This window comes from Mauremys mutica, chromosome 7 (assembly GCF_020497125.1).
Source record: "Mauremys mutica isolate MM-2020 ecotype Southern chromosome 7, ASM2049712v1, whole genome shotgun sequence".
NCBI lineage: Eukaryota > Metazoa > Chordata > Testudines > Geoemydidae > Mauremys > Mauremys mutica.
In genome coordinates this window covers 96,725,864-96,741,122 of record NC_059078.1, presented here as the reverse complement: position 1 = coordinate 96,741,122, position 15,259 = coordinate 96,725,864, and the positions used below count along the sequence as shown (strand labels likewise).

General features: G+C 41.6%; 1 protein-coding gene across 7 annotated transcripts in view; it reads right to left on the bottom strand.

Moving 5' to 3' along the window:
* PCGF5 (polycomb group ring finger 5) overlaps positions 1-15,259 on the bottom strand; it is a 101,911-nt gene that overhangs the window by 61,267 nt on the left and 25,385 nt on the right. The window contains exon 3 of one of the 7 annotated variants that reach the window (XM_045023340.1): positions 5,255-5,392. The exons of the other annotated variants lie outside the window; for them this stretch is intronic. The gene's annotated coding sequence lies outside the window, so the exon portion shown is untranslated. The remainder of the gene's footprint in view (positions 1-5,254; positions 5,393-15,259) is intronic. 7 annotated transcript variants of the gene reach the window in all.

Here is a 15,259-nt window from a genome sequence, read left to right as displayed (position 1 = left end):
CCTTTCGTTTGCCTCTTAAAACAGTAGACTTCATTGCCCAAAATTTAAGTCTAATATAGATATTTCTGAACTTACTGAAAGAAATAATGTGTTCCCTGGTTGCACAGAGAGAAAAAGAAGGGGAAGATCAAGATACTCTGACCTAGCTTGATGTTCGTGTGTCACCCCTTTGATTAACAATTTGGCAGAGATAAATTCTGTACAAACTTATAGCTTGTGCGAGCCCACTGAAATCCATGGGATCACATGGAATAAGTCATAGCAGAACTTGGCCCATTGAGAATTAGAAAAAACATTCTCTCCCTGTTTGTCTAAGACTCTTGGCTGAAATGTGAAGGCTTTTAAATGCTTTGGACTCTAATAACAGTTATTATTAACAAATGTGAGTTATTCTGGATAACATTTTACTGGAAGCATATCTTGAAACATATTAATGATTTTATTCAATATCTTAATGGAATAAAACTAAGCAAAATTGATGTTTTTAATTGATTTCCTATCTGAATAACACAGTTAGAGGAGGAGGCAGGCTCAGGATTCTAGCCAGAAAATTATTCTCAAGTGAGCAATCACTCACCGCCCATAACTTGGCACCGTATGCCAGTTGGGAAGTCACTTTGGCCTAAAAACTGACAGGCTTGTTTTTTGGCTTTAACCCTGTATCTGTAATAGAATCATAAAATTCCATCTAAAGATTTCATATGATCAATTATCATAATATCAACTTTATTATCATCTGTGTGAATTTTCCAAGAATTGGATTTACAAAACCAGATTCTCAAGTATAATAACTAGTGTTTTTAATTTTATTTTATGGTCACAGAACTAAGAAACTCAAACTCTTAGGGCAAGTCTACACTACCAGTTTAGTCAATCTAACTTATGTCGCTCAGGGGTGTGAAAAAGCTCCCCCCTCCTAGAGCGATGCAAGTTTCACGCTGGCCACACTGGTGCTATGTTGGTGGGAGATGCTCTCCGGCCAACGTAGCTCATGCTTCTTGCCGAGGTGGTGTAATTATGCTGACGGAAGAGTGCTCTTCCCTCGGCATACCGCATCTTCACCAGATGTGCTACAGCAGCGCAGCTGCATCAGTGCAGGTGCGCCGATGTAGCACTGTACTGTAGACTTGGCCTTAGAGTCGCAAATAACTAATTTTTCCAGCCATATCTCCTCGGGTTGCAAATCTGTCCACCCTGATAAACTAAGCAATGTAGGTTACTATTTTTGTTAAGGAAAACCCAACTGCTGCACAAAATGGTGGCAATACTTCAAAAGGTGGTACTCTTCCTTCTGCGTCTGTACTGAACCAATACCTCATTATAGTGCAACAGGCCACAGCATTGCTGGAGGTTCCATCTTTTGGATAAGATGTGAAACTGAGATTCTTGCTTGTTGTAGTTATTAAAGATCTGATGACACTTTTCTAAATGGGGTCCTGATTATAGCTCAAGTTGAGTAATTACTAGGGCTGTAAAGCAATTTAAAAAATTAATCACGATTAATCACGCAATTAAATTAATTGTGATTAATCGCACTGTTAAACAATAATAGAATAATATTTATTTCAATATTTTGGACGTTTTCTACATTTTCAAATATATTGATTTCAATTATAACACAGAATACATAGTGTACAGTGCTAACTTTATATTTATTTTTTATTACAATTATTTGCACTGTAAAAAAAGAAATAGTATTTTTCAATTCACTGAATACAAGTATGGTAGTGCAATATCTTTATTATGAAAGTTGAACTTACAAATATAGAATTATGTACAAAAATAACTGCATTCAAAAATGAAACAATGTAAAATTTTAGAGCCTACAAGTCCACTCAGTCCTACTTCTTGTTCAGTCAATCGCTCAGACAAACAAGTTTGTTTACATTTACAGGAGAGAATGCTGCCTGCTTCAGGTGACATTGTGAACAATAAAGTGTTCTCATTGCACTGTTGTAGCTGGTATTGCAAGATATTTACATGTCAGATGTGCTAAAGATTCATATGTCCCTTCATGCTTCAACCACCATTCCAGAGGACATGTGTCCATGTTGATGACAGGTTCTGCTCTATAACAATACAAAGCAGTGCGGAACAACGCATGTTCATTTTCATCATCTGAGTCAGATATCACCAACAGAAGGCTGATTTTCTTTTTTGGTGGTTTAAGTTCTGTAGTTTCCACATCGGAGTGTTGCTCTTTTAAAACTTCTGAAAGCATGCTCCACACCTCATCCATCTCAGATTTTGAAAGGCACTTCAGATTCTTAAACTTTGGGTTATGTGCTGTAACTATCTTTAGAAATCTCACATTGGTACCTTCTTTGCATTTTGTCAAATCTGCAGCGAAAGTGTTCTTAAAACGAATAACATGTGCTGAGTCATCATCTGAGACTACTATAACATGAAATATATGGCAGAATGCGGGTAAAATAGAGCCGGAGACATTGAACTCCTTGGGGCAGCATTATCTGCTGTCAATGTAAACTAACTTGTTTGTCTTAGTGATTGGCTGAATGAGAAGTAGGACTGAGTGGACTTGTAGGCCCTAAAGTTTTGCGTTGTTTTGTTTTTGAGTTCAGTTATGTAACAAAAAATAATCTACATTTGTAAGTTGCACTTTCAAGATAAAGAGATTGCACTACAGTACTTGTATGAGGTGAATTGAAAAATACTGTTTCTTTTATCATTTTTACAGTGCAAATATTTGTAATAAAAATAATAATATAGAATGAGCAGTGTACACTTTGTATTTTGTGTTGTAATAGAAATAAATATATTTGAAAATGTAGAAAACATCCGAAATATTTAATAAATTTCAATTGGCATTCTATTGTTTAACAATGTGATTAAAACAGCGATTAATCACAACTAATTTTTTTTTAATCATAATTTTTTTTTAATTGCAGGAGTTAGCTGCTATTAATCGACAGCTCTAGTAATTACTTTCTACTGCCTCAATTTCCTGTATTTTATTTGGAAAAAATAATCCTCATTTCCCTTGCTAAAAACTGTTGTATAGCACTGAGTGCAGAAAAGCTGCCATGTTCTCCGGAAGAGATACATGTATTTCAGTGGCATGTAAGTGATGCTTATCTACTCTGATATAGGAACTCCTTAATGCCATCTGGCAAGCGGGATACAGGAATGTCCTGATTCTGGTATGTACATTCTGGGTCAACAAAGAATGTCATGTGAGGTCTTAAATGAAAGCTGGGGCACACTGGTCATTAATTTCATTGTGAAATGTCTGTACAGAGATTAGCTAAGGAGTTATGTGTATATATACACACCTCTACCCCGATATAACACGACCCGATATAACGTGGTAAAGCAGTGCTCTGGGGGGGCGGGGCTGCGCACTCTGGCAGATCAAAGCAAGTTCGATATAATGTGGTAAGATTTTTTGGCTCCCGAAGACAGTGTTATATCGGGGTAGAGGTGTACCGAAAATACATTTTAAAAGTCTATATCAAGGCAGGGTAGACAAACAGGTTTTCTGTCAGACAAGAAATATTTATTCCCCAGTCTCCCTGTTGAGATGTAAATTAAGCATTGTAAGATAACACAATGGATAGCCATTTACATACAAAGTCAAGAGAGATGTGAAGTCAACAGGTAAGAACACACAGGAAAAACAAGTGATGAGGGGTTATACTGCCTCTGAGTACATACAATGAACTTTGGGGATATAAAAAGAAGGCAAATCAGACAATCCTTTATCCTGCACCTAGGAAGTAAATAGACAGTGTGTTTACATTCATGACAATGGGATCAAACCAGCCACGGTTGGAAATGCTGCAGAAGACGCTGGGTGAGATAAGACTTCTTTAGACAGCAGGCTAGTCCGTTAAGTTTAGTCTCTAGAAAGCATGTTATGATTTTGTTTTCTATATAACCCTTTGTTTCCATTATTTTTACTCACTATCTCTTGAATCTCTGGTAATAAATGTATCCTTGTTTTCACTATAAATATATCTAAATGCTGTGATATTAAGCAAGGTGCTGATCCTGAGCTGAATCATACAAGCTTTTGCATACACAGTTCCCTTGGGAATAGCCAACTTAGTATTTCTGTGAGTGTTCAGCGGAGAATGGGCTGGACACTACAGGGGGCTGCTTCAGAAGGGCTCAGGGACTGGAGTGTACTTATTGTTAGCACAAGGAAGTCTTCCTCACGCTGAAGGCAGGGGGGTACCTAGATAACTCACAGTCCTAGGTACCCCAAGAACTGTCACATATACCTACAATACGTAAGCCCTGATTTTGTAAAAACTTACACACATGCTTATGATGCATGTGAATACTCCCATTAACTTCAGTGGATTACTCACATGTGTAAAGCTAAGCATGTGTGTCCTTGAAAATTGGGATCATAGTCTATAAAGTACTTTGGAATCCTATATGATGAAGAGTACAATATATATTTGAATTATTGTAATTCATCTACATTCCACAAATGGGGTACAAAAATAGATAAGTTGTTTTTTTTATGCCTGGCAGTTTAATACAGTATTAATACTACTTTATGCCTTACTGCTGTTTCTGCTCCATATTGTATTAATCCCTAGCCTTTACAGTCATCCTCACATTATTTCTGGATCCAAAATGTGAGATGATTTACCTCACATGGAAGCTTCTCACTCTAATTTGTGTTCATTATTTGAGTAAGAAAAAAATCGATGCATTACTTGAGCTCCAGTGAAACATCTTACAACATCTAAAGCAGATGACAAAGTCTGCTTTCAGTAGTGATTAATGTACAATACCATGACCTTTCAACATTCCTATGTCATCTTTATACTCTGCTCAGTTATAGTTATTATACACACACACACACACACACACACACACACCAAAAACCCAATGATTTTTAGCCTGGAACAACAGACCTGACTATTTTCTTCAGTTCTATCATCGGCTAATATCGTATAGACCTAAAGTAAGTATGTTTCACTTATCAATTTGCATAGCAAACCTCCTTGGCTTTCCCCAGTCTAATATTCTTCCTCATTAGGATTTTAAGAATAGAAAACATAATTATTATGAAACTACTGGCCTTTATCACAAATACATGAGACTTGATTATTTTTTTGACAAGGAATTCAGCTTATGAGCACTTGTTGATACACATCATAAGATGTAGCCTGTTCATATTATCTTAATTCTGTCTACTTATTCATTTACACCTAAATATAAACTCTTAATTTTATTTCTGCTTAGCTGTGGAAACTAACAAATTAAGGAGATTTACCTCTGCTGCTGAGAAAACTAGAAAGCTGTCAGATGTTTTATCATCTCCGTGTGTCTTACAACTCTTCAGAAATGCCAGTGCCATAGCATGCCTTCACCAACCACAAACTGAAAGTTGCCTGTTTGGGTTAATTGCCTTCTGAGGATTCATGTGGATAATGAGAGAAGCCATTATTAGTAAAACAACTAAAAAAAGTTAAATACCTAAAGACAGTCTGCCAACTTGCACCTTTATCTGAAATTTATTTTACCTACAGTTGTGAGTTCTCCCTGTTGTTTCTGTGGGTCTTTCACATTGTAAAAAGGAAGAGAAAATATTTTTAAATAGGCTAATGTCATTGCAAAAGTACAGAAACTGGCAAGGAGACTCAGGGTCAGGGATAGTACCTGAAATTACTTTAAACATTTCTTTAAATACATAAGTGGATTTCAACTTGCCAGTGACCTGTAAATTTGTTGTGTTTGCTGCACAAAAGGGATGAACCGCTCAGTTCTAGCACTGGCAGAGAAAATGCCTCAAACTTTCTCAAGACTACAAAGTACAACGAATGTGATGCTGGTGAAACTGCTCAACGTACAGTTCATTATAAATAGAAGAAATGGACAACATATTTCATTTAGACAAATTACTGAAATAAGTTATTTTACATAAAACAGGTAATTTCAAATTTCATCTGTAGTCAAGAAAAATCTGCATATACCTCTGTAATAAACAGGTACTTTTATTATGTAAAGATTGTATTTTCCAGTTTCAGAGCTGACATCCTTATTATGAGCCTGATATTACTTCTATTGAAATCAATGACCATATTATTGGCTTAACTGGGAGCAGGAGCAAACCTTAAATGGAGTTGACTGTGAATAACAACGTTTAAATAGCTGAAAATGGACACTGTCAAATAGTTTAGGTAGCACAGACAATGGAACTCCATGTTTTGCTCGACTGACCTTCCACACAAGCCAGTGTTTAAAGCAACACTGATCAGAGTCAGGATGTGAACTTGATTGTTAGAGTGAAAGGTAATTGTATCTCTTAGTCCCTCTCGTTATGACCTTGAGCCAGCAAAACACATAAGCATGAACTTAACTTGAAGCATGTGAGTAGAGGATCAGTCTATATAAAATTATCTGATTTCTCTTAGTATTTGTCACCTGTGCCTAGTGTGGCCATTTTTGAAAATTATGCCTGTTTTCAGTTTTCTTTTATTAGGAGCTGGAGCAGTAAAATAGAACAAAAAAACCCATCAAAAGTCTAGGTACCCATATATGAAAGCTATTAATGGAAAAACTAAAGGCATTTTTCACTTCCACAATTAATTAATAGAAGGTTTAAGTTTAAACATAAGAGACACTTATATTCAGCTGACAAAACAAGTCCTCTTCTTAAACAATTCACTTTGGAAATGTCCAATAATAAACTAGACATTTACCGAACTGCACGTCTAGCTTACTAGATGTCTATCCATCTTTCACAGGGGATCCTGTTAGATCTATTATTTCTATAGCTCCTGCCACCCAGGAGGGTGAACTAGATGACCTCGAGGTCCCTTCCAGCCCTACTTTTCTATGGTTCTATGACCATATCGCCTGAATTTCCGAGGTGCTCAGCACCCAACATTCCCATTTAATTCAGTTGGAATTGTGGGTGCTTGGTACTACTCAAAAATAGGCCTTAAAGTTCCTAGATGTAGCTTCACGCACCTCCTATTTTCTTCTCATGTACTGCTATTTTACTTACAAATAAAAAATGTGAGCGCCAATAAATCTGTTCTGGTCCTGAGGAACTTAACACAAAAGATCAACAATGCTGCTGAATGCCAGAGGTGTCCAAGTCTGAAAACCATCTTTGTTTAGAAATCATGTTACCAAAAGGCAGGGTGCAGTGATTTTAATGAAGAGCTGGGATATCTGTCATTTTTTGAGTGCAGTACCCTGCAGCCTATGCTCAACATAAATGCACTCTACTGGCCCAGTATACAAGTACTACTAGTAGAAATAACAGAAACACAACTCTGTTTCTTTTCAGTGCAGTCCCAAAGGGGCTACGTATTTGGGACTCAAATGGACATTTTAAGGATCACCCAGACCAGTAAGGTGCTCTGTCACCACTTGCCCTGTAACCTTGGGTGCCTTTATGCTGTGCAGCTTTGGTTCAGGTCCCCGACACCAGCAGCCAGCCCACAAACACAGTCTGACCCTGGCTTCCACCAGCCTAGTTATTCTTTGAAGGCTGATGCCAACAGTCCTTTCAGTCCCTAGACTCCCCAAACCCATCCTTCTCAAGTGCTTAACTACCACACACTCAGACTTTTCCCCTCTGGTTCGTCACCCCGGAAGGTGTAAAACCAGCCTCCATTTATCAGCTCACTTTGGCATATACACTCTACACAGTTTACACAACAGAGATCTGTTTGAGGTAAAAATAAACTAAAGGTTTATTTAACAGAAAAGCCACAGATTCAAAGATGAAGTAATAAGGGAAGCAAACACACATAAGTTACACAGAAACTAAACATAAAAATGCAATATCAGGCTTTACGCTTCTATACTAGATAAAATCCCTTTTATAATACAACTTACCTATTGCCTTTGAACAGTTTCTTAGTGTACCCCTATCCTTAGGGGAATCCAGTGTTCACACACAGCCTCCCACCTCCAAGACTGTGCCTCAAGTTCTGGATATCTTCAGTTCCTTCCCCCTCCATTTAAAAAAGATTTTCAGTTTTTTCCCCTCAGCCACTATAGATATTAAAAGCGGGGAAAACACTTTCCTTCCTTAGTTTTCAAAGACTGGGGTTTTCTTTTCAGTTTCAAGCTGTTCCTATTTGCCTTGATGGTTCCTCAGAGTTTTTTCCTGACCTGGACGATGGCTTCGAGCCAATCTCATCTAGGGTTGCCAACTGTCTAATCCGGAGGTGGGCAAACTATGGCCTGCGGGCCACATCCGGCCCACGGGTTCTGGGGGGCAGTCAGGGATGGGGGGGTTAGATAAGCGTGGGAGTCCCAGGGGGCCTGTCGGGGGTGGGTGTGTGGATAGGGGTCAAAGCAGTCAGAGGACTGGGAGCAGGAGGGGTTGGAGAGGGGTTGGGGTCCTGGGGGTGGTTAGGGGTGGAGGGTCCCGGGAGAGGGCAGTCAGGGGACAAGGAGCAGTGGGGGTTGGATGGGTTGGGAGTTCTGAGGGGGGCAGGAAGTGGGAGAGGTTGGATAGAGGGGCAGGGGCCAGCATGTTTGGAGAGGCACAGCCTTCCCTACTCGGCCCTCCATACAGTTTTGCAACCCCAATGGGGCCCTCAGGCCAAAAAAGTTTGCCCACTCTGGTCTAATCACACAAACCCAAACGTCCTTGCCCTGCCTCCAGCCCCTCCCTTTCCCCCAGGGGGCTCCTGGCTGGGGTAGGGGTGCAGGAGTGGGTGCGGGGTGTAGGCTCTGGCCGGGAGGTGCTTACCTTGGGCGGCTCCTAGACAGCGGCACAGCGGGGCTAAGGCAGGCTCCCTGCCTGCCCTGACCCCGCACCGCTCCCAGAAGCATCTGGCACATCCTTGTGGTCCCTTGGGGGGGGAGGAAGGGGCTCCGCACGCTGCCTACACCCACAAGTGCCATCCCCGCAGCTCCCATTGACCGCAGTTCCAGGCCCAGGGGCTGCAGGGACATGCCAGCCACTTCTGGGAGTGGCGCAGGGCCAGGGCAGGCAGGGAGCCTGCCTTAGCCCTGCTGCGCCACCATACTTTCAGCACCTAAAATCTCCTGGTTTGGCTTCAGTAGCCTCCAGGAGATAGGGCGTGAATCTGGAAGACTCCTCACGAAATCAGGAGGGTTGGCAATCCTAGTATCAACTAATTGGCGAGGTAGCCCTTCTTTGCCCGATTGCCTCACTCCCCAGTTGTGAGGTGATGCTGAAATTGCACAATTACCATTACAATTTTCTACATATATATACACACATGGACACAGTCTTAACCATAACTGTGTACATATATATATATATCATAATGAAAGCTGTAATGCACTGAACTTCATAGTCATTAAAGACTTTACTTGCATATTTTATAGTACTATCAGCACAGTCAGTTGGTTTGGGTTTAAACCTTCAGTTCTGCCCTGGGAGTGCCTGGACCCTGATTGTCACACAAGTTTTTCAAGCTATCTTCATGTGGAACTCACTGATATTAATGGGAGATACAAGTGTGAAGGGACTGCAAGCTCTCTGTGGGTCCAGGGCCTGTGTGAGGGGAGGAGGTGTCTGAGGGAGACTGCATCTGTGGTGAGGGACATTCACTGTCCCCTAACAAGTCCTTTGAGGAATTTGTGCAATAGGTAATACAGACCCAGACTCTTTTTTTGCCCCCCTCAATGCTGCGAAGCCCCCCTTCATGGATGTCCCAAAATCAGCTAACCATATGGGAGTCCCCGACAATATGGCTCTATTGGGCAAGGAAGCCACAGACCTGGCATGGGAGCTGGGGCCTCTGTACCGATGGCCCTGTGTCTATTTTGGAGCTTTCTGCAGGATAGAGGGTAGAACCACTTGCTTCTTTAGCTAGGGAAAAATGGTAAGAGGGCAAAGCCTGGTTCTCCAGTGGAAGAAGAGAGTACTCAAGTGGTACCACCCAGGCTCTCTCTCTCAGGTTCTTTTGCAGAAGGCCATAATCTGGCCCCAAGAGTTTTGTAAAGACGATAATGAGAACTCATTAAAATATTACCAATTTTTAAGGGATAGAAAAATATTAATCTGCTGCGTTGAAATAGAAGGGGGGGAAATAGAAGGAACCAGAGTAAGTGCTTAGCTAACACTAAATCTCTGCTGAAATATTTAGTTTAAAAAGCAAATAGAGAATGAAGAGGCTTGTAAGCAGTCTATCTCGTAATACAACTATTATACGTGGTAGACGGGGTAAATTAATTGAAGCACTATGAAGTACTATAGGCATCAGAAAAAATACATATAATGAATATTTTATTTATATGCAACCCTGAACATTTGTACCAAGCACTGTATAATACAAAGAACTAGAAATAAAATGGTAGAGTGGAACAAGGAACCACAGACAAAGTTTGACAGGACCTTGATGCTAGATCAAAAGTCTTCAGGGGAACAGAAGACAGGTACACAAAAGGATTGGAGCAGACAGAGGGTGAGTGTAGGAAGCTACACTGGGCCACCTAATCACAATGGTCTCATGAGATTGAATCAAACTATTAAACAGAAGAAGGAAGCCTATGGCAATGGCTGCATTGGTAACGTGAAATTAAAGGTATGTCTACCCCGCAGCCTGGAGCGAGCCTCCCAGCCCAGGCAGGCAGACGGACTTGCACAAGTACACTAAAAGTAGCAGTGTGAACACTCTGGCTCTGGGGGAGACTCAGGCTAGCTACCTGAGCTCAGACCCAGGGGCAGGAGCGGCGCCACGGTTTTTGCCGCCCTAGGCGGCAGCGCTCCTCCTCTGAGCATTTGGCAGCGGGGGTCCTTCCGCTCCGTGTCTTCGGGGCACTTTGGCGGTGGGTCCCGGAGCGAGTGAAGGACCTGCTGCCGAATTTCCGCCGAAGACCCGGAGCAGAAGGACCCCCTGCCACTGAATTTCCACCGAGGGCGGCAAAATGCCGCCCCCCAAATCCTGCTGCCCTAGGCAACTGCCTAGGGTCACCTAGTGGAAGTGCCGGCCCTGCCCAGGGGGCTAGGTGGGCTTAAGAACTCAAGCTGCTGCCTGAGCCATAACAGCCACACTGCTATTTTTAGCCTGCTAGCTTGAGCCCTGCTAGTGCATGTCTGTCTACCTGGGCTGGGAGGCTTGCTCCCAGCTGCAGCATAGACATATCCTATGGGGTCAACTGTGCCTTTGCCACAATCCCTATATAGTGGACAGCATGTAACATGTCTCAGGAGCAGAACAGGAAGCAGATTGTGACACTCAGAGTCATCATTTGCCTCATGATTTCCTCCTGGCTCCACAGGGGTGGATGTAAACCTGCTCCAGCCCGTAATTCCTGGTGTGGCATATGTCTCCTGTTACAATGGTGCAGCTGGGCTGGCCTGCACGTATTTGGGTGGGGACAGTTGGCACTGGCAATCCACCCTCTTCCTGCCCACATGTGCAGGGGGTGTAGAGACCCTGTGGGGACTGCTCTCCCATCTGTGCTACTTGTGATATGGGTCGGCAGCATGGTACACAACCTAGCCCTACACTAATAAACTCCTGAATAGAAAACCACAGGGTTTGGGACACTACTAGACCTTACCCGTACAATCCTAAAAAATTAGCTGGAAGAAAGGAACAGTTTTCATACTATAATACTACACTATTTAATAAAGTTGCTATGACTCAACCAAGAGGTCACTGATGTTGCATACAAAAAAATTAGTTTTTAAAACTATATGAACTTGACCATATGCATGTAGCTTGAAGCAAATCTTTGTTTCCTTTTCCGTAAAAAGGGAGAAAGTTACCCAGAGGAATGCTATAAAGTCTGATTTCAGCGGGAGCAGGAACAGGCTCCAGATTATTAATTGTTATGTGTATTAAAAATAGTGTATGGAGGCTCCATCTGAGCTAGGTCCCCAAGCCTACTAAGAGACAGTCCTTGCCCCGATGAGCTTACAAACTAAATAGATTAGACAGGAAAGTGTGGGAAAGGAACGTTTTATTAACCCCTTTTCATAGATGGGTATAAAAATATTAAGTAATTCCCACAAAGGCATCAGAATTTTCTACCAGGAGTTATGAGGGATTATACTACTCTAGGAATGAAACCCAGCTCTTGAATCTCTGTCCAGTACCTTTAGCACAATACCATTCTTCCTCTCTAAATTCATTTAGCTCCTGACCTAAACTAGACAACCTCTGCATCACTAGAAAACACTGCACCTGAGTGTCCCAAATTTCACATAAATAATCAGGTGAAACACTCAATCCTTGATTATTTTCAGAGACTATTCATTGTCACTTTCAGAAGAGAAGTTTTAATGATTTAAAGTCAAATCCCAAATTTCTCCCTGGTCTCAGAAGAAAGCAAGGAAAACAGCCCTGAGAAACTGCTACAGTTGAAGACAAAGACCCTGATTCTCCAGTGCCTTGCACCTTGTGCAGTCATTTATACCTGTGCAAAATGGAACTGAATCACTATCATTTTGTTTTAGTAGCATTTTACATTCACTTTGCACACTAGGTGCAAGACAGTGCAGAATCAAGCCCATAGACTGCAAACTCAACACTATTTTTCTTTCTTAACATAAACACATAATGAACACGAGCAAGGCTGTTTACACAGTCTAATTCCATACACAGCCTTTACAGCTTCCAGATACTAGTTATTTTTATGCCTCTACGATGTAATTAATCTATTTATGCCGGTGGTGTGATGATACAGTTATTGGGTACTATGCATGCAGTACTGATAGATTGCTTCATAGCTAAACATGCATTATTAAAAAGGAAATAAAAATGCATTAGCCTGCTTATTTCCAAACAATGTTTTTAATAACATAAACAATGGCTGAAGCAGAAATATTGTCTCATTTTGTATTTTTAACCAACAAAGAAAATGCTCTGGGATAAATTAAAACAGTGGTAAACAGATAGATTTATGCAAACGCAGAGGTAAACTCTGGGAGCAGGTATGTTTAAGGAGGACATCTCTTCATTACCACACTTTGGAATAATGGTTAGAAGTACATGCACAAACCATGAGAGGGAATGAACCAGTCCTATCTCATGTGCAGAGGAGCTGGAAAAACGCACAAGTACTGGCCAAAGCCAATGGAATAAGGGAAAATACACTGTACACAATACACTTCATGACCCTGCTCATGAACTTGCAGAAGCCTCCTCTATGGGTATTTCTAAACTTGAAGCTAGGGGTGTGGTTCCCATCTCAAAGAAACATACCCATGTTAACTCTCATCAAACTACCCTGCTAAAAATAGCATGCAGCCATGGTAGCATAATTGGAGGGACAGGTTAGCCACCCTGACAATGTGCCTATGATTTCTGACGGACACGTACTTGGGGAAGCTAGCCTGTCCTGCTTCTCATATTACCACAGCTACATTCTATTTTTTAGCAAGTTAGCGTGATGATACCTAGGTATGTCTCCTCAAGCCAGGAATCACACCCCAAGCTCCACAGGTAGATGCAACCTGTTTGTATAGAGGGAGGGATGGCAGGGTAACTTTCCACACCATCATTTCCCTGTGAGAATATAATGCATATGAAAATACTGACATCATCAACCTTATCTTACATACAAATGCCATGTGCACACTGAAACTGCTCTGAAAGGGGGCTTGTACTGTCAGGAGACCAAGGGATACTAGGGTGTGCTACTTTTCTTTTGCTTCTCGCACCTGGAGTTTGCACTGTAGGCTCCGGGAGCATTCCCCTATTTCTGAATGTCTTTTGGAGGCTACACTCTCTGATAGCAAGGGCTGGATTTGTCCACCATAGTACAAACAGAATGATCATTCAGGAACTCTGAGTTTCAACTTGCAGAATTTCCATTCCCCTCTATGGGTTTTTCCCAAGGAGGGGATGATTTGGCTCTATAATTTGAACACCACCTACTCTGTCTTTTTTCTCAAGGGTGTAGAAACTTTTTGAGCATCAAAGCAAATTCTCTGTTTTGCAGTTAAGTGGGTGACTCATTTTACTATTAGCATGTGGGCATAGATAAAGAAAGAATGAGGTTTTCACACAAGTTTCCAATATTGTTATGGCATGACATGTCTTCATGTGCAAATGAGGAACGTTTGACAGCTTATATTTCTTCAGATCCCAAGTCAACAAAAATAACAGGAGCCACCATGAGCTGTATTCCCAGAACAACATTGTCAGTAACTTACAATGCTAATATGAGAATTCAGGTCAAAAATAGTTTCAGTTTCACTGTAGAGAAATGCCACATGTAATCTTTCAGATCTCATTTCTTTTTAAAAAAAACCTCTCCCCAAGATTTGTTGTACTGGCTTGAAATTACTACTATAATTCTAATGTAAAAAAGGAACAGACTACTTTACTATACATTTAGCTGATACATAAATGCTTCAACTATCTCATTGATTAATGTTACTGGAGAAGTTGCCTGTAGAAGTCACATCTAGAATCATATAGCAGCATAGTGATATACACAGAGATATAATGTGTCCCAAAGACCAGATAATTGCTAAAGTGAGATTTTCATCATAATGGCTACAGCTTTTGCAAACAGCACATCTTTAAACAAAACCCACACAAATATAATTGCTTTGCTCGAAGCTAAACCAAATTACTTATAGTAATACTGTAAACCCCAGAGCCTTTGCTCGACATGTTAAACTTACCTATCAATATAAAAGAATGAAACAGAAAATTAGAGATCACTTTGCACTGTGGCCTTGTGATGGGGTGTATAAACCCTGCACTAGAACTGAAGGGGTTAAAGAGCAACTCTGACCAGTTGCATCTGCAGAGCATGCTCCAGCTAGAGGTGGAGCTTAAAAGGGAGCCAGTCAGCTCAGAAGTGGCCTAGCAAGTCAGGAAGAAGGACCCGCCTTGGGAGTGCCTGAAGAAAGATGCTGCAGAAACCATCTCTGGTGGCGCAGGAGCCTGCCTAATGAGCCCAGAGGGGCTGAAGGTACAATTGGTACCTTTTCTCTTATGGCTTAGTGACAGACTGAAAGCCTTTGACAAGAGAGTGGGTGGTAGGAGGTGGCCCAAGGAGGCAGCCTTAAGGCACTCCTGGGTGCTGGACATTTGGTAATGCTTATAGGTAAGGCTACATTTTAATCACGGGTATTTTTAGTAAAAGTCATGGGCAGGTCACGGGAGTAAACAAAAATTCACTGCCCGTGACCTGTCCATCACTTTTACTATATACTCCTAACTAAAACTTGGGTGGGTGAGGCCGCGGGTGCTCTGGGGGCGGTGGTCCAGGAACTCTGTGGGTGCTGGGGGGAGGGAGGGCAGGACCCCCACTGGTGCTGGGGTGGGTGTGGACAGGAAGTGGCGCACGGCCCAGGATCCCCGCTGGTGCTGGG